Source organism: Tubulanus polymorphus, chromosome 4 (genome assembly GCF_964204645.1).
Source record: "Tubulanus polymorphus chromosome 4, tnTubPoly1.2, whole genome shotgun sequence".
Taxonomy (NCBI): domain Eukaryota; kingdom Metazoa; phylum Nemertea; class Palaeonemertea; order Tubulaniformes; family Tubulanidae; genus Tubulanus; species Tubulanus polymorphus.
The window spans coordinates 11,493,490-11,521,434 of record NC_134028.1 but is presented as its reverse complement, the minus strand read 5'-3'; positions in this window follow the sequence as shown (position 1 = coordinate 11,521,434).

Below are 27,945 nucleotides of genomic sequence, written 5' to 3'. Positions count from 1 at the left end.
CATTGTCAGTCTATATCTCACAGAATGTCCTTAGAAATCCTAATGATGCCGGCTTTTGAGGCAAAATACCAGCCTAATGATAATCCAGCGCGCAAAGTATTTGTCTAATGAATGAAACTGGTTAAAATTCTTCTACCAAAACTGGTATTTCTTATTCGAACAAATAATCCCAAAGAACCGGGTACCTTTAAGGTCAAATCCAAGTTTGTGCTTTTCGGAATATGAGGAGAAATGTGAATGGAAAACTCATAGTTAGCCTCTCGCTTGAGCATGGCATCCTTTCGCTGAATCAGAAAGCTCGTATTTAACAAAATTATCTAAACATCGTAAGTAGAATTGTAAACTAGATATGAAAAACCATATGTAACATCAGGAAGCAGATGGCACAATTAAAAATATATGAAAGTTCAATCGATTATTTCAATCAGAATAATTTTCGTTCGTTTACTTACCTCCAAATTGTCAAGACCTAATTCAAATCGATGCACGCCGAGAAAGAATAGATATCCTTGCACACATCTCCGAAAGTTCAATTCATCGACAGTCATCGGCACTGATCGATCCAATGACTTAAAGGTTTGAAACCCGACTAAACAAAGTTATTTCGATACCATCCGATTTATATGGACAGTAAGACCATACAAATTCTCAGTAAAATGTGGTAAAATCGGGAACTAGAAATCGGCCATTTCTTTGATGTCATTTGAAATACCGACTCTCAACCAATCCCTGTCAATCAGTGCGCGTGAAAACGAGTAGCGAGATGCCGTCCTTCACAATGCCATTGCCGGCGACGAAATTCTTACCGAATGAACCAGAATTTTTCTTGACCACATCCGCGAGTTACCTCGAAATTACTCAACTCGAGTGCGTGCGTGCGCGCGTGCGTACTTACTGACACCCACCCCATTTATGAGGAACGACAATACAACTCACAAATGAGAGTTCCGTGCGTGCGTTTTACTTGTTATGAAATAGAAGATCGTTCTGCGCGCAGATACGGTGTTCAAATGATATAATAGCCAAGTTTCCGAGAAATGTTGAGCTGTCCCGTGACAAGCCAACTCGAAACGGTTGGCAGTAGTGCGATTGATTGATACCTGTCGTGGGTGTCATAGAGGTTCGTACCATCTGGTCAAATTCTTGAGTGACTCTAACAGTTACAATTCACCTTGAATATCACCCGGTAGAGAAAGGTCAACTCACTAATGCAAATGAATCTGAATAATTATGGATCAAATTGTAATTGACTACAAACGTCTCGTTTAATCGTGTCTTGGTGCTTTACGTTTCAAATCCGCAGAAAAGACTGAAAAACAAAATGGAACGACACCATTTTAATATTTCAAGTTGTGAAATATACCAACTTCTCATTATACGAGGCGTTTTTCACTCGTCATTGATTAAAAGGTTACCAGTGTACTTTGTTCGTCTACGCTTCCTGGAAACATGTGTATATATATATATATATTGTTGGTGAATAATGGAGATGGAGATGATGCATATCGAACGATATTGATTATTGAAAGAAGGATATGAATAAAGTTATAATTACATAAAAAGAAATTGGAAGCTAAGATTAAGAGGATTTTTCTTGTGGGTGCTTCCCAAATTGACACGGTTTTCTCTCAGTCAGTTCTCATCAGTATATACGTATCGCTGTGCTTCAAACGATGTAGTAAAGCCAGTGACATTATTATCCAGTACATTTTTACCCTTGAAGAGTAACCAGCCCTTCCGATGTGCTCACAGTGGTAGACAACAAGAAGAATATATATGAACAAGGGAAAATAAATTCAGATTATAGGGTCGGTAAGTGACAAGCAATGCCATTTCATCACATTTCAATGTCTTTCTCAGTAACTGTTCATTGAAACAGGAACGCGACTGCTGACACAAATAATATTTTTAGGTTGAAATGTTTTAACACAAAAATAGGTGATCATCAACACCTTAATCGCAAGTAAGACCAGTTGGTGCATGCATGTAAAATATTCAACACATCCGTGAGAACTACGGGTTTTCAAGAAAATATCTGCCGGTGCTTTTGCAATGTCTTTTATCAGTTAGATAAGACCTGTGTTTACCACCATACGTATTCTAGTACGTTAAAAATAAGTTAAAAAAGCTAAATGTAAATGATTTTTGTCTCAGTTTTAGAAAGGATTTTTTTTTAATCCATGGACTTTGAAACGAATTCGTTATAGAATCCATGGGTTATCCAACAGTTTTTCGTGGCGCAGATATCTGATAGGAATTGACCACCTTTAAATTGAAACATGTATAACAATTAATATTAGGTTAAGAAAACTTGTTTCTCGTAATCGGTCGGGTCATTTTGTGAAGCGCAATAGAATGTGTTACTTGTCCATGGACTTTGAAACGAATTTTGTTATAGAATCAATGGTTAATCCAACAGTTTTTCGTGGCGCAGATATATGATAGGAATTGACCACCTCTAAATTGAAACATGTATAACCATTAATATTAGCGTGTTTCTCTTAATCGACCGGGTCATTTTGTGAAGCACAATAGAATTTGTTATCACTTCATTCCTGTAGCTGCCGGGTCAGTTATAGTAAATAATGATATGATTTAAAGGCCGAGGAGTATGGATGCTAGTTAACCGGGTGGCAAACACTTGAGATCGGCCGTCCCACTTTTACAGTATCTTGTTTAAAATGTTTAGAGTGAGCGAGGTTGGCTCACAACAGAAAAGCAGGTCACACACAGTAAAATTTGACAAATTCATAAAAGTTTTCATATCAAGTTCTAAACTAATTTTATATAATCTAGTCATAGTGGGAATGAAAATCTGATGCTAGCGATCTTTTTTTGTAGAGATAGGGCCAAGATTAAACATTTTAGAGACATTTCAAATTTTTTGAAAATCATCAATTTTTATCCGATTTCGATGAAATTAGGACACAACATTGATGGTAGATAGCTAAACAAGTGTACGAAATTTCAGACTGATCCATTGACCATAGAAAAAGTTTTGATGTTGCCAAATTTTGGTACTATGAATGAGGCTATGTTTTGTTTATGTATACTGATGACTATAGGTATCAAATTACTGTTAATGTGCTCTGTGAGCTACACTAATTCACTGGATAACTCCTCCCTCTATGTCATTCAAAGATTCAAATTTTGAAGGAAATACCAACTAAAAAGCTTAATTTCTCGTAGAGGAGGGCCTAAAACATATTTTTGACTGCAGAAATGAATATATTACACATTAATACATATGTCTGACAAAAAGGAGGGTCCAAATCGGATAACTGACAGAGAAAATAGGAGATTTCCAGTTTCAACCGTTGGAGCTCTCCACTGCACTATTGCTTCATGGGTACTGCCATCTTTGACATTGATTGGGCTTTTATACTGCTCCTCGGCCTTTAAGAAAAAGTAATGCACAGGATAGATAGGCCGCCGGCCGGGTTAAGCTTGGTTAACCTTTAAGCTAAGCAGTAAGGAGAAACATGTCATTGCTTTCCTTTTTGCCTCGTAGTCTATCTAGCTTTCGTGCTTGCATCTGTTTAAAATTCAGTGGCTGACCGCAACTTATTTAGATTTTACTCGGAATTGAAGAAAGCAGAGCAGTGCATCGGTAATAGCCCTAATATGAACATCCTGAAGCCAAAAATATCTCGACCAAATATAGATTCAAAGAAAAATTCCGATCAATTAAGAACTGAAAGCCATGCATAACCAACCGGATATGTTCCATATTACAAAGATTGATGCGTATTTCTAAAAAATACATTTATTATCTATGTATTTTGGTACATATTTAGGAAATGAAAATATCTATCAGCTTAACAACAACCTACGTAAAAAAGGACGAGTCAAAAATGTTTGAAAGTTTGAACTGACAGTGACTAACGTGTATAGATCGGAATTTCCTCGTTTTAGTTCACCGATTGATATTTTCATCCCAAAATGCTGGTCTGTGATATAATAAACAACATAGGGCACAATCGATGCAATGCTTCATAGTTGAATAAGTTCCGGTTTGAAATAATGGGTAGACGCTGGTATTCTGGCCAATTTTTACATCCGGGATCGGCCTTATATAATTTTCTCGATAGAAAAATAATTTCGACCGTTTTTTAATCCTTCGATGGACGAAAGCTATCCATTCAGTTTGAAACTGGCACTTATTTAGATAATCATTCCGATTTATAATTAGTTTATCTAGTTTTAAACATAAAATTGGGCTTGATTAATTAGGGCGATAGCACTTGGATTTAATCAATATTAAATAAATTTCTTTCCACTTTTCCAAAACGTTACGTATGTACAGAAAAGTATATTTATTTAGTTGGCCTGTTTAGGTCTTCGTTGGGACAATCCTTTAGTTGACGACTTATCAACGACTTAAGCATAGTAAATTAAACTGGAAATGGAACTAAAGATATTTTCCACGGTATATATATATATATATATATATATATATATATATATATATATATATATATATATATATATATATATATATATATAAATGGATATCCAACGTGGCATAAAGAGCGGTTGTCTGATCAAGTCGCGTTTTTCCATTGTAAAAATTGAATCAGATTGTAAAAATCAACATGAAGTCATATTATCTGCCATCATATCCATATATTTACGTGCCCTGTTATCTCATTTAATTTCGGCCAAAAAGTTCATTTCTACGCGTAATAAAATGTACATTGACGTAAGCATGTTCGACATGTTGCGAGTTCATTCATAAAGAAATAAAAGCTCTGACTCAGTTATTCAATCCTCGCGAACAGGCAACATCGAAGAAAACCAAGCAAAACAAAGCCTAATATTCTACATTACTATATTCACAAATGTATCGGTAAATGTACTACCTGTAAGCGCGCGATAATACATAGGTTTTATTGCTTTTTCGTCGTTTTCAGCGCTATCACGTCTTCATTCGTGGGCGACGTCATGGAAAGAGAGATTGAGCGCGCAAGCGAGATCCAAGAGGGCTCAATTCGGAAGGTGCTAGTAACCAATGCGCATGCGCATTATCATATACATTTGGATTTGCATAAACCGGTATGGTAAAATGGTGTGATTATGCTGAATCGAGAAACTCGACCAAGCAACGTAGCCTGGATTAAGATGGCGTCGTTCTGGTTTGGAGGTCAGAGAGAGTTTGGATCTATATACTATGAAATAACTCGGTGAAATACGTACATAATGGGTAACCTGTTATTAATCGGATCATTTAGAAAAGGTTAGCTTTTGTTCGTTTTTTTCTATTCAGATTTGTATGGTTTTTAGGATGCGATTATAATCTGTTTTCCCTCACGTGCATACAGAAATTCATTTTGGACGAGCATGCGTTGAAGGAGATATGCCGACCTTATACCGGCATTACATTCTCTCTGCATCCAAAATGAAGCGTTTTAGAATAAACTAAAGAGCCGAGGTGTATTAATCCATGGACATAGCAACTATTGCAGTTTATATGTCAATGTTTTATCACGGAGGATCAAAACACGCTTGCTGTAGCACTTGGCATAGTCATTATTCGACGTCGGCAATATCCTCGAAATGGTTAAACTCGTCTCGCATATATTTTGCCCCGTGTAGTTATGATCATCATGTTGTTAGACGTGGGGGAATTTAGGATTTTGCAGGCCAGTATGAATTTATGCGAACATAACTAGCGCTAACAAAACCCTGAATCCCTCACACGAGGTATAGAGTGTAAGCCTTTATCCGGAAAACTTCTAACCAAGATACGCTACGTTAGTCCTAGCGTACCTGTGAAACAGAATCGCCGCAAATGTTCAGAGGTTTGGGTGTTTTACCGACTTTATATGGGATTCCAAAAGTTCCGGGTTTATTATTAGTCAATGACATAGTGACATGAACCCATATCAAAACTCATGTTTCGAAACAAGGAAGTTTTGCCCTTTATGAAATTGAATACATGACTTCGATGTAATCATTGAAAAATAGATGTGCGATTATAAACACGATAACCCAAAACACAATGGGCCACGTAGATGTATACCATATCATGATTGTTAAATTGCAACATTGAACTATTAATGTGCATGACAAACCAGTATGTTTTAATTTTCATGCGTGCTTGATTGGTGTAATTTTTTATGAAATTTGGCAATTTATTCTGTCATCTGAGTCATTCTCGAGTTTGTCATGCGGGTGGACACGTGGGTTGACTGGCTGATCAGTTCATTTTTAAATATAGATGCTAACGTTAATGAAGTGAAATTCTCGACAACTGCATGTATAAATCTAAAGACCGAACCTCTGGCAGTAATCTTATACCGGTCAGTTTATAAACCGCAAAATTACAGAGTAGGATACTCATAGACGCGAGAATAGATCATATGAATGAATATGAAATACCTAACAACCCACGCATTAAGTGCTAAAATACTACGGTTTGGCAAGCGACCAAGCACACCTGAGGCGCGTTGGAAATTATCATGTGAATATCATGCAATATATACTGCCTGCGCTATTAAAAAATGATCGGAAAACACATTCCTTTCAAATTAAGTCGCAATTCAATGGCGATATATAAAATGTGGCCAACTGATTCGATTAGTCTTACGAGTCTGAACAGAAGGCGCAAACAAACAATGATTTCAAAATGAAAAGATCATCAAATGAATGGTTTGTTTTTGTTAACTTTAAACCGAACATTTTGTAAGTTACCATTTTTTTCATACAGTGCGGTTTAAAAAAAAGGATGATGACCTTTTTAAAAAAAAGGATGATGACCTTTTTATTTTAGAACCAAGGCTGATTCACGTATGTGGGTTCACATAGGATTTATATTAGGACCTACCTGGTATTTTCACACGCACAAAAAATGACTTTTATAGCTCAAAGAATTAAGCATAGAATAGGGAAAGGAAATTTATGCAGTTAAATATTCCATGATTAAATTCATTCTTTAATTCCTTCGTGGAAAGATGAATTGAGTATGTTAGTCTTACTAAAATCGAAATAATCTCAATCTTACCCTATAATTTAAAGGACGATATTCCTCCGGAATTTGCCGATTATCCCGCAATCAATTCATAATTCCATTGTTTATTCTTTGTTCAAAAATAGTCATAAATCCATCCATAACAATATTATGGCACCGTTTTACCACTGCGCATGCGCTTGTGTTTGTTTCATATAAAGAAAGAAGTTGGATAAAAAACAAGTATGAACAATATTTTTTAGTTAAACGAGTCCACTACATGGGCGATACAATAAGGTGATTACGCAGTCGGATATGTGTATGTATTAGCACTTAGCTATGAGACGTCCTTCCATTAAAACTGCGCAGTTTTTCGAATTTTTATTTTTTGCGCAATAAATCGCTCGAGTTGTTGTGAAATATGGAATTGATCGATGGCTGAGGGTTCTAAGCATGTTACTACGGCGAGCCATCGCAATCGATAGGCGTATAATATATATATATATATATATATATATATATATATATATATATATATATATATATATATATATATATATATATATATATATATATATATATATATATATATATATATATATATATATTCGAATGATTCGGAGTTGAGTTGTGCCATCACGCCAAGTGTCAACTGGCCAAGTATGGCACAACTCATCTCACCTGACCATGTACTTCAACTACCACTTCTTTTGAGTTTTTAGTGATTTTCATATCCAAGGGTAGACTCTATGTATTGCGACGTTTGTATGTATCTAAAGAATTTATTGTCTAATGCCTTCGGTAGATGGCGATATCGCATACAAACCCAGGTCAAGGTTGCCTCAGCCTTTCTCATCAGCTGTTAGATTTGATATTTTCAGGTACAAATCTGGTCAACACGACGAATGCTGGATATTGCACGGATAGCACGATTACATCATGTTGCAAGCGCGCCCAAACGCACTCAATAACGTTGGCCGCTTACATAAATTCGCTTCAATAGCGAGAGCGCAGTAAATTTATTAGCATCAATACTGGCGTATATCAACTCGGTACATTCTGAGAAGATCTACATTACACTAAGTGCTCTATGGATAACGTTTATATATGTCAAAACAATGGCCGGAATTTAAGAATGTGAAAATCGGATACGAAAGCAGACTAGAGTGAACCTAGTTAGTGTTGCGCCTCAAAAGTCGCTATTTCTCAAGGAGATTATGACCGTGTTGAAGTAAAATATTTTTCATTTGCGATTTATTTACGAATCGATTTTCTCGGTCCTATCATCTCACACTACGTAAATGCGCAAAATCGGCTGGACCTGGTATCAAATATCTGGAGAAACTGCGCGCACGCTAGTTTTCGGCGGCAAGTCAACACTATGATGGTGATTGTGATTGTGATGGTGATTGTGACGTGAATGAAAGCAGCTGTGACGTTTGTTTGCGTATGTGTCACACTCTAGTGTAGATTCTAGATACTATTCATCACATATTCACCGATTCCAGGAATTTGCTGAGTAAAATCATTATGACTCGTCGTCAACGTGATAGATGAGCTGGCATTGGTGGTGCCTGTATTTCCTACTAGGTAGCGCACATAGACGGCAATGACATGTCGTTTGGTTTATCGTCATGGAGTGAGTTCAATTTTATAAATTGTAAGGGACGATACCCATGAAAATAAATTATTCATTAATATGGGATATTAATTCTTCAGAATTTTCCTATTCATTTTGGGTGATTAATTAAGAAAGCTTCCAGGATCCAGTTCAAAATATTTGAGAAAGCTCGGAGTTAAAATATTCGATGAGTTAACTCTAGTCAAATCTCAACTCAGAACTGTGCTCTGGTGTTTATATTATATGGGCTATGGAACCGGTACGGAATGTTTCACCCTATTTACCGGGAAGATATGGCGTTAGAATATGTGACAATTCTTTTCCAGTATATTTTCAATCAATATACAACATCTATAAGTTCCGACAACAAGATAGACTTACCTTTCTTTCACTATATCCCCGATGGTCGAACCACGACTTTTTGCCACTAGCAAAAATACAGTTCATTCACAAATACAAGCGGCTATAAAAGCGTCAACCATATAACTATAATTTGTAAACGCGCACCGACCGCACTTCAATAACCCACCCACGCACATCTGCCGCCATAGATTATACTAGAAATATATATATATATATATATATATATATATATATATATATATATATATATATATATAAAATCTAAATAATATATTATACGACTTATCTTACCAAAAATTCATGGTGGGTATTTGAATTTCACTGCGACGGCGAGGCACATAATAATAATACGAGGTATTTGTGTGTGATTGTGAAACAGACACTCCTGCCGTATCTAAAGGCTGAGTCATAGCCATGCTTTCTCACAAACTTACTCAAAACCGCAACATTTTGCCTTGTCATAGGTGCTTATTTATAAACTTGATCACCTCTCAAATTATACACAACAACTTTTATGTAGAGCGTATAAAGGTCACGTTACCCTGTGGTTCCTGTCCTTCGTAGTAATAAACCGTAGTAGTACGTAAAGGAAGGTTAAGCGATGGTACGCTTTGAACTTCGGTAAATGCAATCGGTGTCAATGATAAGTGAATTTTCGTCAATTATTTGCGTTTGGGTGAAATAGAACGTTTGAATATTTAAATCCCTATACTACTAGCCTGAGTTGAAACCGAATCAACCAGAATAAACCAAAAACCCGTTTGTTTAGGCCCTACGTAATATTTATTTACCTGTAGCATTCCTGGGCACCATTGCAACTTTTTTGGAATTCATTTCGTATCCAGAACTCATAGTGTATCCATAGTAATCGGCTATTCATGTTTACCAGGCGGCAGGAGATGTACAAGTTTAGACCCAAAACCCGATGACTAGGTATATATAGGATATTTTCTGATACGGTGCCAGCTCTAGTCATCCCTATGATTCACCCATGCAACTCTCTTCTGTCCGCTGTCTGACTCCGTTCAGTAATAAAAGCCTCATAATCATTGACACTTCTCCCTCACTTTCGAATTATAGTCGAAGATGATACTATCTCAGTTATCAAAATTATTTTGAAAAGAGGTGATATTGAACCTGAACGCATTGGAACGGCCGTTTACCTTCGAATTCATCCATGGCATCTCCAGGTTTCAGGCGTAATTTTGGGTTGGCTTTGGAATGTTTTCAAAGGTGTTTGGGAATATTTTTCGATTAATGTTGACAGAATTCTAACGGTTGTTTCTACATACATCTAGATGTGTGTATAATATATATATATATATTTATGTGTGTATATATATATATATATATATATATATATATATATATATATATATATATATATATATATATATATATATATATAAAGTTAATATAATATTATTTTTAAGTTTTAAAATAGGATGGATGAGGAAATATTCTAATTTCGTGACCAAAGCCGCTACAAATACGAGGTTTATTTCAAGCAAAGTCCTGCGGCTTATCCTGTCTAAGATTCATAAGTTCATAAGACAAAATATCCTTGGTATTAGATCTAACCACGATCTTACTTTACTATCACTAAATGATAATCCAAAATGATGATTTATACACCCGTGTTCCTTGCTGTCTACTAGAAAATGCCATGGATTGCTATTTGAATCCTATTTCTGTGCTTAGTTTGAACGGATGTGGATAGTATGGTGGCTGATTCGGGCCATGCTAAAAAATTTTTGTGTACGGCTAAAGCAAGTATAAAAAAATTTCACATTGGCCTTTTTTGGTTTTCTCGAGCGAGAATTCAAAACTTTTGGTTTTCTCGCGCGAGATTTGATAACTTTCGGTTTTCTCGCGCGAGAAATCAAAAAGTTTGGTTTTCTCGCTGGAGAATTCAAAAAGTTTGGTTTTCTCGCGCGAGAATTCAAAACATTTTGGTTTTCTCGAGCGAGAATTCAAAAAGTTTGGTTTTATCCAATGTTAAAATTTTTTTATTGTTGCTTTAGCCGTACAGAAAAATATTTTAGTATGGCCCGAATCAGCCACAATAAGAATCAGCCACCATATAATTTCATTCATATTCATTTCTATAGACATCATTTCCATTTTGCTGAATAGCTTGGATTTCGACAGAAAACCTGGACAACTTCCTCTCTGGGACCAGGGAATCGGTAAAAGGTAAAAGTATTGTTGCGTCGGAATTTTACTGCGGATGCTGTACCAAAATGTTCATGTTTATTTTGTGGATTAATCGTTGATTGCTAATTAATTATGACCAAGTTTGAAAAATACTGTATAACTTTTTTTGTTAGGGACCCAGAATTGAAACATTCGCTGTCAATCTCGTTTTCTTCTATCAAGTGGCCAACGTCCAAGCTCACCTGGCCACGTGATATTTGTTTTCTGGAGCAGATGGCGTAGTAGGTCGATTGATTGTCAGCAGGTCGGTGGCAGCAGTCTCAATTTCTTATTTTGCTCGTCTTTGCTTTTAATGCGTGATATAATAACTGTGATATAAGTTATCATAATTTGTGAAACATGGGATGAATCTAAGAAATCAGGGTCACAACAGTCACAACCCCACAACAGTCAGTGGTGTACCAGAACACCGTTTCAAGATGGCGGCTATGTAGAGGGCGCCATGGGAAAATACAGTGAGAACAGAACATTACGACCGAATACTACACGGGCCGAAAGCATCCGTAGTATCACTGGTATCAGTGGTATCGGGGTAGCAGTAGTATCACCGTTCTCTTGAAGGATTGGGCAGTATCTCTGGTATCAGTGGTATCGGAGTATCAGTAGTATCACTGGTCTCGGAGAGGATCGGTAGTATCACTGGTATCGGGGTATAAGTAGTATCACCGGTCTCGGAGAGGATCGGACAGTATCACTGGTATCAGTGGTATCGGGGTAGCAGTAGTATCACTGGTCTCCAGAAGGATCGGACAGTATCACTGGTATCAGTGGTATCGGGGTAGCATTAGTATAACCGGTCCCGGAGAGGATCGGTAGTATCACTGGTATCGGGGTATCAGTAGTATCACCGGTCTCGGAGAGGATCGGACAGTATCACTGGTATCAGTGGTATCGGGGTAGCAGTAGTATCACTGGTCTCCAGAAGGATCGGACAGTATCACTGGTAACAGTGGTATCGGGGTAGCAGCAGTATCACCAGTCTCGAGAAGGATCGGGCATGGTAACAGTGGTATCGGGGTAGCAGTAGTATCACCGGTCTCCTGGAGGATCGTGCAGTATCACTGTTATCAGTGGTATCGGGGTAGCAGTAGTATCACCGGTCTCGTGAAGGATCGCGCAGTATCACTGGTATCAGTGGTATCGGGATAGAAGTAGTATCACCGGTCTCTAGAAGGATCGGGCAGCATCACTGGTAACAGCGGTATCGGGGTAGCAGTAGTATCACGGGTCTCCAGAAGGATCGGGCAGTATCACTGGTATCAGTGGTATCGGGGTAGCAGCAGTAACACCAGTCTCCAGAAGGATCGGGCAGTATCACTGGTAACAGTGGTATCGGGGTATCAGTAGTATCACCGGTCTCGGAGAGGATCGTGCAGTATCACTGGTATCAGTGGTATCGGGGTAGCAGCAGTATCACTGGTCTCCTGAAGGATCGGGCAGTATCACTGGTAACAGTGGTATCGGGGTAGCATTAGTATCACCGGTCTCCTGAAGGATCGGGCAGTATCACTGGTAACAGTGGTATCGGGGTAGCATCAGTATCACCGGTCTCCAGAAGGATCGGGCAGTATCACTGGTATCAGTGGTATCGGGGTTGCAGCAGTATCACTGGTCTCCTCAAGGATCGGGCAGTATCACTGGTAACAGTGGTATCGGGGTAGCATTAGTATCACCGGTCTCCTGAAGGATCGGGCAGTATCACCGGTCTCCTGAAGGATCGGGCAGTATCACTGGTATCAGTGGTATCGGGGTAGCAGTACGTATCACCGGACTCTAGAAGGATCGCGCAGTATCACTGGTAACAGTGGCATCGGGGTAGCATTAGTATTACCGGTCTCGGAGAGGATCGGCGGGCAGTATGCCATGAATTTATAAGCAATAATGAACTTTTAATTCTAGATATTTAAGATTCAAGCTAGTGTAATATATTTGAAATGTGCGATGAATCCTTTCATTAACCTGTGTTAATTTGTATTATGTTTTAATTCAAAGCTTGTATGATCATGATATCCTTAAGGTGTTCCACAATGATAAATTATATATATGTATCATAAATATGAATTAATTGACCTTAAGATTGTATCTACTTACACTACATTCAGAAGGAGGGGGATTTTTACCTACTTTGGACTTTGGATTATAGGGGAATTTAACCCTGGGGATTTTTACCACTAGCCGCTTTATATACCATCGTCGAACTGCCTATTTTACAGATGCGCAGCCACTATTTGACCATAAGTGGCAAGAAAATTATAAGTAGAGGGAACTGTCCCAGATTACCGCGAACAGCAGAATTAACGGAACGTTTCTTTACGCTGAGCAGATATTTGCCAAATTTGATGAACAATTTAAATTATGAACAATGTACATCTCTTTACAAATACATAGTAAAATACCCACGATATATACCGCCATACTCTCTATACCGTCAAAATTTTCTTCACCGATGTGGATGGTATATCGGGGGTTGACTGTATTACAAAACTAAATAATTAATTCAAGTGATGAAAATCTAATAGTAATAAAACTTGACGAGGACGTATCCAGGAAAATGCAAAATGTGATTTGCTTCTTTAAAATGAAATACTACACGCTTCCGCAAATTGTTCGCAAATGTTCTACATTTGAATTATCGCTGCTGTACTGGGCACAAGTAAAATTAAATCACCTGCATATTCTGACGCTCAAAGATCTGGCTATGTGACTACCAAAACTTGAATTGTAAGTTAAAAAGAACGTAAGCTATCGATGCAACTGGTGAAAAACAAAGAAGAAATAAGCCCCGGCCCTTGTTTTAATCCAATGGAAAATTCCGCGGGAAAGACTGGTTACATGTAACCGGCATAACTTGTTTTCCATATGAAATAAAAATCAATTAAACTATTCTTCGTTTCAGTAATGATTTGAAAAGTGATGAGTAATGAACACGGTCGAAAGGGGGGTCATCCCTAGATTCCCCAGGTTCTATGTTCCTCGGGCCCTATATTCCCCAGGTTCTATATTCTCCCAAAGGAAATAATACAACGAGGTTCCATATATTCTCCAAATAGTAAAAAGGTTGACCAGAAGTGTCCATACCTATGCTTTTTAATAATAGTCCATCAATCATATCATGTATTTGCTAGATACTATAAATTTGATACAGACAAGGTGCTTTTATTTTTTTGCAAACGATAGAACTGAACGAGAGAAATTCGACAAGACAATTAATCCATCGATCAGGTAATTTATTCAGTAGTTACGTCACTCGTTAATTTTCATTTAATAAAATAAAGATAAAGATACATGTAGTGGCGATTTTCCACATCGACTAATTGGTTGCATTTCAGGCTCGGCAGCCTGGCGCGTTATCATGCTCAGAATTCCCGGCGCCGAAATGTATGATGAAATGCCGAGTGTATGTGGCCATGGGAACAAAGGACTTTTTTATACATTTTCCATAATCTTCGAGGAATATCGGATCCGGGGAATATAGAACCCCTTTTATGTTTAATTTCCCTTGGGGAACATAGGACCCGGGGAACATAGGAACCCGTCGAAACACGACTTGCGTCGTCTTGGAATAAATTAAGTCTAGCCGCGAGTACTCCAAGTCCAGTAGAACAGCATACAGTCATGTGTACACTATGGTAAAAAAACCTCTAGGTAAAAATCCCCACTTGGTGATTTTCAAGAACATTTCAAAGCAAAATGATACTCCAATTTTATCAATTTGCAATGAGACTGAAATATGTTTGAACTGTGCAATTAAATCTTTCGTTGTGATAAATCCTTAAGTAAACTCTTAGATTTCAATAAATTGTAAGAATTAATAAGAATAATAAACTTTTATTTGTTATACCTTTAAATTCGAACTGGAATATCTTTGACCTGTGAACTCTTGTTATGTTGTGGTATATTTGAGCTGCGCGATGCCATGAATTATGAGCAATAACGAAATATTATTTCTAGACATATAAGATTTTAGTGTAATATATTTGAAATGTGCGATGAACCCTTTCAACTGCGATAACTAACTGCGTACCAATAAGAAAGGGACCAATTTAGTAATAATGAACTGTTAATTTGTAGTATGTTTTAATTCAAATAGTGTATATCATAGTTTGTATGCGCATGATATCCTTAAGGTGTTCCCCAGAAAAATATGAATTTATTGAATATATGTATCAATAAATATGAATTAATTGACCTTAAGATTGTATCTACTTACACTGCACTACTTTGAAGAATTGGGGATTTCTACCAAGGGGATTTTTACCTAGGAGATTTTCCACAAGGTAAAAATCGACCCCTGGTAAAAATCCCCCCTAGGTAAAAATTCCCCTGGTAAAAATCCAGGGAAAAGTATATTCCACATGATAAGGCCATCATCATTTTTTTTAATTTCCATGTGTCAATAAGGGTGTTGTTAGACAGGGCCCTGTAGTAGTTGTCCAATGTGTCTTTCACCACTTCATCCAATGTATGTAACTATACTGTACTAAAGAAAAGGGATGCATATATGTGTAAGTTTATCTGAATATGTTAGAATATTCATATAAGGATATGAGATAAATTATACCAATGTAGGTAAATATATCCCTGGTAAAAAAAATCCCCCCAAGTTCAGTTTTCTATCAAACATAAGTGTAAACCTAAATGAGAACAGACAATACTTTTAAAATAATATTCAGGGAACATAGATATTTTACAATATACTTTAAAACTATTTCTTCATAGAAATTTTCAAAACTACGATAATATAATTTTTATATGCTTGTTGCTTAGCTAAAAGTCACAGAATAATGTCATTTTCATGTATGTAGTTTGGTATAAGGGTTTTTGGTAAAAGTCCCCTGGGTAAAAATCCCCAAATTTTCAAAGTAGGTAAAAATCCCCCACTTGGTGATTTTCAAGAAGAACATTTCAGAGCAAATGTTTCTCCAATTTTATTCATTTGCAACGAGACTGAAATGTGTTGCAACGGAATCTTACGTTGGGATAAATTGTTAAGTAAACTCTTAGAATAAAATAAATTGTTAGAATTAATAATATTAGAGTAATGTTAGAATAAGAATAGAAAGTTAGAAATATAGCTGCAAGCAGCGATAACGGGTTTCTGCCTTTCTGGATAGAATGTCGTTCAGGGATGCGAGCAAAGATTTCACCCGAAATCAGTTAGTCACATTCCGTTTTTTGAAAGAGTGCCACCTAGGGGTCAACTCACAACATGGATATGTTGACCCACATGTGCTGGTACGCGCATGGGCTACTACGCGCAAAGCACTAATGTGCCGGGTTTTGGGGGAAATAACATCGAGAAGAACGAAACTACGGTGTTTTTACCATTCCCTAGTGACAGTTTAAGCGCATATTCGGTTATCATTAGTTCCGAAAAAAGTCGACTAGATAAGAAAACTGAATTTGGCCCAAAGCACAAATTTGGGCTATAGGGCAAACTATGCAGGAGGGAATGCCTTATAGTGTTACTATTAGCAGAGGAGTGACAAGCCAGTCTGACAAGTCAAGCGATCAGATGGGGACTACAATTCACATATATAATTGACGTCCAATAACCATTATAAAAACATAATCACGAACGGTACCATCACTCCCCATTACTAACTGTCACTGGTCTCTGGCTAGCTATCATTCTTTATCGGTGCAGTGGGTAGGCTGACTTTGTTCTTCTATGACATTACCATCGCCGCTGCGTCACGATGTGATGTACATGTACGAGGGACCTCCAATTTGTAATGTATGTGATGTATAAACTGACTTTAGACCGTTTATCGACGATAACAAGGTATCACCGACGCTGACATTTTCTGACGCTAACTAGTATGACCCGCCTTTTGGACCGGACCAATACGGGATATCGACAAATTCAAGTTCTTGAATTACTCGTTTGATGGCGCTAGTCAGAACCGGAAATTGGAACCTAAATCCTCCATGCTCTAGTTCATTTGCAATGAAAATCTCTCGCTTCAAGTTCTCAATGAGCGATATTTTACTTACTATACATCGTTACGCGTAATCCTTTAAATATGTTATCCTACCGCTACGTTTGATATGATAAAACCTCACTGCAAAGGCTAGAAATCACTATAAGTGTCCTAAAATTATCAAAAAACATTTTGCAACGGCTGAAGATGTAAAGACTGGTTGCCAGGTATCACATGGTGGCAGCACTTGACGGCCCAATTTCGATTGTTGGTTCGAGTCCTGGTACTTTTCATATTTTTATTATGAATCTACGAGTGTAGTCCTTCTAACATCAGTTTTATTTCGTAATATTATTTCATATTTATCAGTGTAGCCTGCAATGAATTCACCTTAGAGTCTTGAACTCAACAACAAAGTGAAGACACCCGGCACCAGTCATTACTTCCGTTAACTGCTTCGAGCGTCATCGCTAAATTTGTGATTTTTGGTAGTTTTTTCACATTTCTAGTGATCTTTAGCGTTCAAAGTGAGGTTTTATCGAATTCAACACATTGCCAAGATATCATACTTAAAGGATTGTGCGTGCCTATGTAAAGTAAGTAAAATATCGCTAACTAAAAACTTGAATCGAGAGATTTTTATTGCAAATGAACTAGAACATGGCGGATTTAGGTTCAAATTTCCGGTTCTGACTAGCGCCATCAAACGAGTAATTCAAGAACTTAAATTTGTCGATATCCCGTATTTAATTCAATTAAGAAAACGCGTACCGGTACAGTAAATAAATAAACTGCTGTTGATTTTTCGAAGTATTGATATCCACGAACAAAACTATACTATTATATGTTGTTTAAAAGGAACTGCTTTTAATAACAGTATGAATAAACTAACTTCACAAACAAGGAAGTACATTTTTAACTTGTGAATGGTCGAACCCCAGTTATTCACAGTAACCTGTGATTTGGATCTTCTCGGAGCCTTCCTTCTTTATTTATTTATGAAATGACGTCACAAACTTTCAGATTCGCGCCAGTATGCGCGCCATGATTGATGATTGCTATTTCCACCGGTGTTATCTTTAAGTAACTTCAAGTTTAAAATAGAAAGCACAGTACATCCATAGAAACTACGCACAGAAAGAGACTGTTATATTATTATCAGAGTTTAACATTTCGTTTCAAAGTTGTTAGTAATCAAATCTAATAGATGATTTTTATGTGACGAAACTCAGTGGAAAATATGTTAAAATAATAATCAGCAGGAATCCAATAGGGTTTCTGCTGAGGCAGCAGAAACCCTAATAATGTACTTCATCCAATGTATGTAACTATGCTGTAACTAGCTGAATAATAAAAAATTATTTGTAATATCTTAAAATTCGAACAGGAATATTTTTGAACTGTGAACTCTAGTTGACAATGTGGTATATTTGAGCCTCGCAATGCCCATGAATTATAAGCACTAGTGAACTTTTAATTCTAGATATTTTAGTTTCAAGCTAGTGTAATATATTTGAAAAGTGCTATGATCCCTTTCATTAAGCTGTGTGCTAACTTTTGAGTACTAATTTAGTATTAATAATTTCTAATTTGTAGTATGTTTTCATTCAAATAGTATATGCAATAGTTTGTATGTGCATGATATCCTTATGATGTTCCACTATAATAAATTGGATATGTGTATCAAAAATATGAAATACCTACATTTTTACCTACTTTGAAGAATTGGGGATTTCTACTGCACCGGTAAAAGTCACAGATTATCCGAGGTGAATGTGAAAAACACCAGGGAAAATTGGTAATTTTTGCAAAACTATTTAAATTTTTCAACTAAAGAATATTGAAGTATTTCATTGAGTTTTGCTGTGAAATCAAATTTGGGGGGATTTTGGGTTTTTTTTTACCTAGGAGGGATTTTTACCTGTTACCAGATTATACTCTTTATCCACATGTGTACAGTTGCGTCCGCCTTACTCAGAGCTGGTCAACTTAGTATAACACTCAAGTTGTTAAATTTTACAAATAGGTATTTTGATGGACCTTCTATTTACACAGCCGATAGTCAATTAGTAAGATATTTTCAATACCAATGCTACTAAGGCTGAGTTGTTGTCAATGATAGTTCATTCAATGTCATAAAAACTGTAGTGATGATCTGATACATTTCTGTGTTGTATGCTTTTCATATTTTTGTGTTGCATGACTTCATTGGTGATTATATTTCTCAGGTAATTATTGCATCATATATTGTACATAATAGCAATGATTTATTCTTCATAGTCTTATTCTGCCATCTTGATATTGGTTTGTTGATGCATATGTATGTTTACCATATACTTAATTAGGCTGTTTAAAATTGAGAAACACTAATTAGTGAGTGACTTGTGACTTAACTAATTTTTTTGTAATTACCCTTTATCTAGTTGATCTTCACAGTCCATGTGTGGTTATGTTAATTAAGCTTTGTATGTACTGTATGTATGTTAAGTAGAGTATAACATTTTACTTAAAATATGTTGGCTACATCTATACATTTTGAAAGATTGAGGATTATTTCAACTAATGCTCTGAATGCTTGTAATTGCATACAAAATTGAGGTGATGCTCTTTCAAATATCAGCAAATAGATTATTCTGTGTGAAAAGTCTTGTATGTAATTAAATGCGATACATTGGAAAATAAAGTGATATGACACAATCCGGAATTTTGTCGTTAATATGCATATGCATATTTTAGCCCATGTATATGTTGTGTGTATTTACATATTGTCGTCTAGACAGGGCATCGGCATTGCAGTGTACGCGGCCAGCTCTGTGGACTATCTCCATGTCGTATTCTTGAAGAGCTAAGGCCCAACGACATAAGCGACCCTGGGGTTCCTTCAGTGTCATGAGCCACCTTAGGACGTTGTGGTCGGTTACGACTCTGAATCGGCGCCCATGGAGGTATGGTTTAAATTTCTTAATCCCCTCCATAATTGCGGCCATTTCGCGTTGCGTCGTATCCCAGTTCTTTTCGCGGGGTAGAAAATTTCGTCCACCGTAGGCAATCACGCGTTCGTTGCCGTCAATACGTTGACACAGAACCAGACCGATCGCGGTCGCGCTTGCATCAGTGTGCAGCTCGAAAGGTTGGTTAAAGTCCGGAAAGGCTAGGACTGGAGGACTCGTTAGCCTGACTTTGAGCTCTTGGAATGCTCGTTCGCAGTCCCCGTTCCACTCGAACTTAGCATTTTTTCTGGTGAGTGCGTAAAGTGGACTACATATTTCGCTAAATTTTTCAATAAACCGACGATAGTATGTCGCTAGACCGACAAAGGCTCTAACGTCTTTCAATGTTGTGGGGACTGGGTACTCGTTTATTGCTCGACATTTCTCTGGGTCAGGCTTGATGCCTTCACCACTGATAATATGGCCCAAATACAAAACGCTGTCGAGAGCAAAATGACATTTATCGGGTTTTAACGTAAGGCCCGCATCTCGAAATCTCATAAAAATCTGTTCAAGGTGAATTAAATGTTCCTCAAAAGTTCGTGAAAAGACGACGACATCGTCTAGATATATTAAACCGATTTTCCAGCTTAGGCCTCGGAGCACATTCTCCATCAATCTCTCAAAGGTGCCTGGACTATTGCACAAGCCAAATGGAAGACGATTGAATTCGAATAGGCCCCTGCTACAAGCAAAGGCGGTAATCGGCTTGGATTCCTCGTCAACTTCCACTTGCCAATATCCTGATCTTAAATCAAGAGACGAGAAATATTTTGGTTGTGTCGCACCGAGGCTATCGAGAATATCGTCGCACCTTGGCATTGGGAATGAATCTTTGCGTGTGATGGAATTTACTTTACGGTAGTCAACGCAGAATCGTGTTTGGCCGTTTTTCTTTTTCACCAAGACGACCGGGCTACTCCAGGGGGAGTTTGATTCGCGTATGATATCTGCCTTGACCATTTTGTCAACCTCATCTTCTTCTATTTTCCTCATTTCTGGGGTTCTACGGTAGGCTCTTTGTCGAATCGGTGGGTGACCCTGAACGTCAATATGGTGTTTGATTAATGAAGTGTGGCCTAACTCACTGTCGTCATTCGCGAAAACGTCGCGATATTCGCTAAGTAGGTTTGTCAGTGTCTGTTGCTCGCCTTTCGTCAGCTTGGCGTCGCTCAAGTCCACGTTTGGTGGGTCTAGGTTTGGCTTACCGTTTCTAGTACTTATGTGGCACATATTGCATCTTTCCTGGCTGACTGGCGGGGTGTCAGTTTCTTCCAGGGTTGAGTGAACTTCGAACGACTCAGTCGACAGGTGCCCCAGCGTTGTACCCTGGAACAGCTGTATAGGATTGACCGTAGGGTTACAGATTCGAAAAGGGACAGTTTGGTTCTTTACTAAGGCGATTATTTTAGCCCCGATTAAGTTCGACTTTTGTAATTGTGTACTTGGGTCTATGTAGCACTCCGTGTCATCTCTAATTCTGTCGACGACTTTAGCAGGGATAACTATCTCAGTGAATGGCGGGACGACTGTCGTCTCTTGAATGCAAATTTTAGTGTCACTAACTAGGTCGAACTGTCTCTGCAATGATAGTGGTCTACTCCCTGGAAATTGAATGGTTCCGACCCCCAGGTCCAATATAGCGTTGTGGGATGTAAGAAAATCCATACCTAAGATGACATCATAGGCCAACCCTGAAGCTACGTGAGCGTCAATCGGAAAGCCTATGTTACCAATATCCAGACTGAAACTTATTTTCCCTAACATTTTAATCGGCGAGCCATTGGCTGAATGGACATTGCGACTTGTGGGCAGGTCCAATTGTTTACCCTTTTCCTTACCCGATACGGTAAACTGACCGACGGTTCAACTCTCTACATGAAATGAATGAGGAGGTGAAATGAAGATGGATCATGGAATGAAATGATGTAAATACACACAACATATACATGGGCTATATATCAGTTGCCCCACCTTCCAAGGATTCGACCCCGAATCGTTAAAATGAAATCATAATGCATATATATAGATGCACATAGCAGATGAACAATTAATTGATAGTATAGCAAGATTAATAGCAAAATGTAAATAGTAGATAATATGTAGACAGTCGGCAGTATGTAAATAGTGAATAATAAATCTCATATGTAAATAGTAAACAATAAATCTCAATCCCCTGGATCACTATACAAGAAAAAAATTAATCCTTGCAACCGCATATCCGGTGATCGCAAAACGCAGTCAGTCCATAATTGTACCTGGTATTGACTCGAAACGAATGGTCTAACTGTTCACTTCATTGACGCTGAACGCAGTTCTTTTCGAATCACCCGCGAGATTATGGAAGAGCCAGAATTACACTCACAGTTTGCTGCGGATGGTGCCACAATAAATTACTTGCATCACTGATACCTCACGCGATAAGCGGATAGATAAACACCTCGTGCGAGATTCCTCCGACCATAACGTAACGCACTGTTTATATATTTATATATATACTAATAATTTGTTCTGCGCTTCTGCATATGTTGACGATTAATTATAGGCGCATGCTTCGGTTTATCTGACGTAAGTACACCAAGTGGTTAGGCGTTCGCTAATCGTCTTCTGCAGCAAGGCAATGTTTCGTTTTAAAATTTCGTTTTAAAATACCGGCAAACCGTTCAATGATTGAAAGTAAACATGGCCTTCAGCGAGCATAACGTGTACTGGCCTTTCGCTTTCCGATGTAATTCACCGCCATATAAGTTGGAAGTGTCTCGATATTGTATCTTAGTCGGATTCCGAACGAGCGTCGAAATGAAATCGTTAGACCGACGAAATACGAAATAGTCCAGCATCTGTTCACCGCGAATTTTGTTCACCGCTCGCCAGTTGTGGATTCTACGCATTCTGCTGTTTTCGAAGTTTTCTCGCTAGTGATCCAGAGAATCAATAATATTCTACGCACAATAAATCTGAATATAGCAAAACATGTTTTTTTTATTTTTTTTTATTTTTTTTTTTTGACATTTAATTTATCTAATCACTAAATTTTCGTCACTAATTTATCGCCTTTACCCAAACGTACCGGAGTTGATGACACAAAAACGCGTCAGTTGATTATCAAGATACATTTCGTTACAGCAGACTCTCCTAGAGTGACCTAATCGATTATGTCTCACAGATTTATTATCATTTAGATACTTTTACCACAAACGTACTACGTCTTAGCCGTATAATATACACATTCATTTTCTTAAGCCTTTTTAATACTTTCAATGCATATATGTATTCATTTTCCTTAAATTTTACTATTCTCGATATCTGTGAAATTGAGCATTACTTTAACTATACGACACAAATATCATTGTTTAACACTGTATTTTCACAAATTAGTTCTTTTCGTACATAGTCATAGTATTAAGTTAAATGAAGTTACTATCCTCATTTTTATGCATTCTGTGAAGTGCTCGACCAATTTATATAACTAATATTCGAGATCGAAGTTAGTAGGGCTACCCTAACAAATCCATGCTGATGAAACTCGTGAAACTGTGGGGAATCGAACCCCCTACTGTAAGACATGCTTGTCCCAGCAGTCGCCGCTTCCAGGATCACGGTCAAGCATAGTTCGGCAGGCGTGAACTCTGTTTAAAATCCAATCCGATAGTTACGTAGTAGTAAAGTAAAGTAAAAAGGTAAACAACTAGCATATCGATCAGTATCATTCGAGGAACAATCTTCCGAGTAAGGAAAGTAATGTTGTTACTCAGGGCTGCAACAGCATGTGCAAGATACCTGTTAACATATGTTACATTAATAATCTAAACTAAACATGCGTCAGTACAGGTAATGCAATCATTCTGCCGTCAGGGAACGCTAAGTAAATAAAAACAGAGAAATCGCTGGTTAAAATCCGGCTAACCCGACGGGCTGCAAACCACGGTAGTTTAAAATTAGTGTTCAACTTAATCGGTTTGGTGTTCCCATCAGATTTTGCGATGAGATGCGATTCTCGCCAATTTATGATGAGGCTAGGTATCCATCCCCGTTTTACATTCACGGCAAGGCCAGTCGGGTGCTGATTCATGCAATATGAATGTGGGCAATTGGGCAGCGTCAGCAGATCGATGTTCATGCAATCGTCTAGTGCTGATAAACATAATACTAATTTACAACCAAATTGCCTCTGGTAAAATCTTTTTAACAGAAGATGCGCAACCACAACTAACACATGTGAGATGCAAATTAAGATAAATAGACCAATAAAAATCTGTTTTTCGTCCTGAACGGTTGACAATATATTTTCTAGGAGTGACGCACTATGAACTGAGTCGTCCTCGCTAGCAGGTGGTCCAAAATGTAGCGGGTGCTTATTTGAGACTAGTTTAAATGCGTTGGTCGCAGGTAGTTGACCCGATGTAATAACGGCTGCAGCTATTGTTGAAAGAGTTCGCCGCATTAACATGATTAAATAAGTTGAAAATGCGAGTGAAATTAAGCTTAGAAACAGAGATATTGACGCCAATAATCGATCCTGACTTATTCCAGGAATAAATGAATCAGTATCTGTCCATTTCGCAGATAGAAGCGCGTCCGCCTTAGTAGCGAATAGTTTTACATTTTTATGACCATTTTCTGTCAGTTTCTTGAAATTAGCGGTGAATTGTCCCTCATTGTGAGCTACCTGGTTCCAATTATCCCGAACTAATTTAATCTCCGGTAGAGTCACTTGGTGAATTTGAGACGAGTGACTTTCCGTATCCAAAATTTGTTGCCTCTTATTAAAATCAAGATGCTTGAAAAACGCCAAAATAACTGGTAGATTGATTGGGTGTGAATATACCGGTGACATATCATTTTTGTGACAATTTGTGATTTTTGCGGGGATTTTGAATTTTGATGATGTTATTCCGCAACCGCACGGTAGTTTTATCAGGCACATTGTGCATGCAGTTATAGCTTTTACAGGCTTACCAGGGCAGGTCATGGACCACGACGAGTCCCTGCCGCTTGCTAAGTATGTTCCAGATCCTAAGTCTAGGGCGCCCTCATAGAGCCCGGATTCTTGATACCTAATATCACAACGACGCATGATGTTGTTATGATCATTGAAAAAAAGTGCGCTGGCGCAACTAGATACAGAACGCGACCTCATGGACCTAGCTGTCGGACAGGTTTTCACCCCTTTACCTTCACACGTGGCATAATCGCCCGTGTCGAGTTCAGTATAAAAGTCGCCCGAATTAGTTACACCTATGTATGCCGGTATGTCCTTTATTAAAGTGCAGTTATCTGATGAGGCATTGACTGGTACCGGAATAGCCGATATTGAATATATATTAAATTTGGTGCTAATTTTGGAAATTGGAAATTTGACTGTAATATAAATAGCTCTGTCTGTCCTGGTGTACAGAATGTCCCGAACCTGATAATAGTGACCAGGGTCCGAATACGATATAGAAAAACCTGGGTAATCTTGGGATAGCATATCACGGATCGACCCAATTGTATGGGCTATAATTTTGCTAGGGACTAAACTCATCGGCAAATAGCCGTCAACCAGGGTTTGGACACCTGATAGCCAATTGCGTGCCTCGAGTTCAATTTGCATGGCTGCTTCCTGATAGGCTGCAAAATACTGAATGAAATTGCTGATAACGGAGACTGAGGTGCTAAGATCTGAAATTCGTGCCGAGTTACGCGAAGATAACTGTGACAGCTTTACAAGATTGGTCTGCAGATTTGATATTAAGTTATGGTTATTTCCAATGGCTGTCATGGCGTTTTTGAAGCGAGCAGAAGTTAATTTCATAAATGACGACATTTCGTTTCCTTGTCGAATGAGTTCATTCTGCGTCAATTTGGCAAAATTTTCGAGCTTCTGCACGTGGCCCCGTATCTCGTTTACTTCGTCCTCGGTGGCCGTTCCAAACAAGCTTTTGGATATGCTACCCACAAAATTTAATAGGCCCCGCTTAGAGCGGGGGGACACAGATAATTTTCTGGGCATCAAAAGCTTGATTTCGTTTGACACCGATTGAAACTGTGACGCTGACCGATTGCGTTGCTGTGTTAGTAAGTGTGCACACTCGAGTAGTTGGTGACATACGTCGTCAGCATTTGGCGGACAGACCGGTGGTTTAAAAGAGGGGATCGGATACTTAATCCAAGGTAGTGAGTACGTGTGGCTCCAATATGAACCCGCATTATCAATTTGGCTTTGGAAAGAGAAAAGGATGCCGTAATTTTTCCTCAAAATAACTTTTTCGTTGCCGATTTCACCATCTACTCGATTGAGCAAAATAAAAAGGTTAATAAAAACTGATAAGACTACCGCGTCGATCATCGTGTATAACTGTGTAGATATTCTGTGCCTGAAATAGATTTTGAACGGTTATAGTTAATTCGTGGATCTAGAAAAAAACACATTCTCTTTCATGTAGCCCGTTCAATAAACTTTCATCTCTCTGTAATCAATAGATAGCATGCATGAGTACGAGTTAGCGATTCCTATCGTCCAGTGATAATAAATGAAATAATTGTGTATACATATACGAGTAATAAGGGGATATGGGGTACAACGTCGGATATTGCGCGTACTTAGTTAACCGATGGGTTATTTTTTTTAGCTGATTAGCGTTTTCTTTTCTTAATTTTTGACAGTCTAAGTGATTCTATCAGCCGTTTGTCGAGTATATTGCTGGCTGGCTCCCAGGACGGTGGATAGTCACCGACCCACTTGACCAAATACTGCCGTTTATTTTTTCGCTTCCGCGATTTTAACAAACACTCTACGGAATAAGTTTCGTCCTTTTCACTGTGATCAGTCTGGGCGTTGTCGGGGAAGGTCTGGTCTACCTCACCGATCTGATTTGTTTGCTCCACGTCGTCGTCTGACCGGTCTAGGGGTCTGTCTTTTGGGTGGATATAGGTCTTGAGTCTGTTTGCATGGACTGGGGCCCGCAATACTCTTCCTGCCTGAGTTTTTAGTATGTAGTTGACAGGTGATACCTTTTTGGTGACAATGTACGGGCCATGATACGGGTGTAGGAGTTTCTTAGTGAGGCCCTTGATGTTTCTAGAATTATGGAGCCAAACTAAGTCACCCTCCGCGTACGGTGGTTCGGTGGCCTTAAATCGATTATCGTATTGTTGTTTTGTCTTTTGTTGGGTTTTCTCTAGGTTTAGTTTGGCCCATTTACGTGCCTCCGTTAGTTTGAAAATACGTCGTTGATGTATTCATTCGACGACTGAAATTCGTGTTCGGGTGGCAATAGCATTACGTCAATTGGCATGCGAGCTTCTCGTCCATGCATCAGATAGAACGGCGTATAAGCCGTGCTTTTGACAACTGAGGTTCGGTATGCGTGGAGCATAGCAGGAATAAACTCATCCCAGTCAGTTTGTTCAGAGTTACAAAACATACTTAAGCCTTGGACCAGAGTCCCGTTGTATTTCTCCGTGAGGCCATCAGTACACGGATGATAGGATGACGTACGCGCCTGATTGGTCCCACAAAGCTCACACAGTTCTCTGACTAGGGAAGATAGGAAATTTTGACCTCGGTCACTAAGGATTGTGCCGGCTGCACCATGACGACAGAAAATTTCGTCAAAAAGTATGCGGCCGATGACTGGCGCAGTTATTGATTTCGTGGGAAACGCTTCTGCCCATCTAGTTAAATAGTCAGTAATAACGACGATATATTGATTCCCTCTCTTTGAGCGATGTATTGGGCCCACGCAGTCGATAGCAATTCTGTCAAAAGGCGCTGCAACAGCAGGTATTGGTATCTGCAGTGCTATCTTTTCGTGTTTTGGTGTTTTTCGGGTAGAACATGGGACACACGATTTGGTCCAATGCAATGTGTCCTCATACATTCCAGGCCAATAGTAT